The following is a 413-nucleotide window of genomic DNA, read 5'->3' as shown; positions in this document are numbered from 1 at the left end:
TGATACGCTTTGAAATCTCATTTCTAAAATCATTAGAAAACTTAATAGCATTCTCATGCTATTTCTTTAAAATCATTTTCTTTAAACATGTTTTGTTCTAAAACATTTTCATTGGCCAAAATCATTTAAAGTGAGGCTAAAAAGGATATGGACAATAATATCCTACCTCTCGAATGTCAAACTTAGGCTAGCCTTCAGTTCTCCTAGCCTTCGCTTTCCTTAAAGTCTTAATACTTGACCTTCTCCACTAGCTTTATCACAAAAGCAATATCTTAGGAAGTATTTCTCATTCCTAAAACGAATTAAGTTCAATCATGTTTAATTATTTCCTATTAGTGTGCCTTGACTCAAATCCAAGTTTCACAATGATTTTATAATTCAGTTTGGGGGTTCTTTAAAAATTAGAATCCAAT

The sequence above is a fragment of the Morus notabilis genome, unplaced genomic scaffold (assembly GCF_000414095.1).
Source record: "Morus notabilis unplaced genomic scaffold, ASM41409v2 Scaffold122, whole genome shotgun sequence".
NCBI lineage: Eukaryota > Viridiplantae > Streptophyta > Magnoliopsida > Rosales > Moraceae > Morus > Morus notabilis.
Note: the sequence above shows the minus strand (reverse complement) of the source record.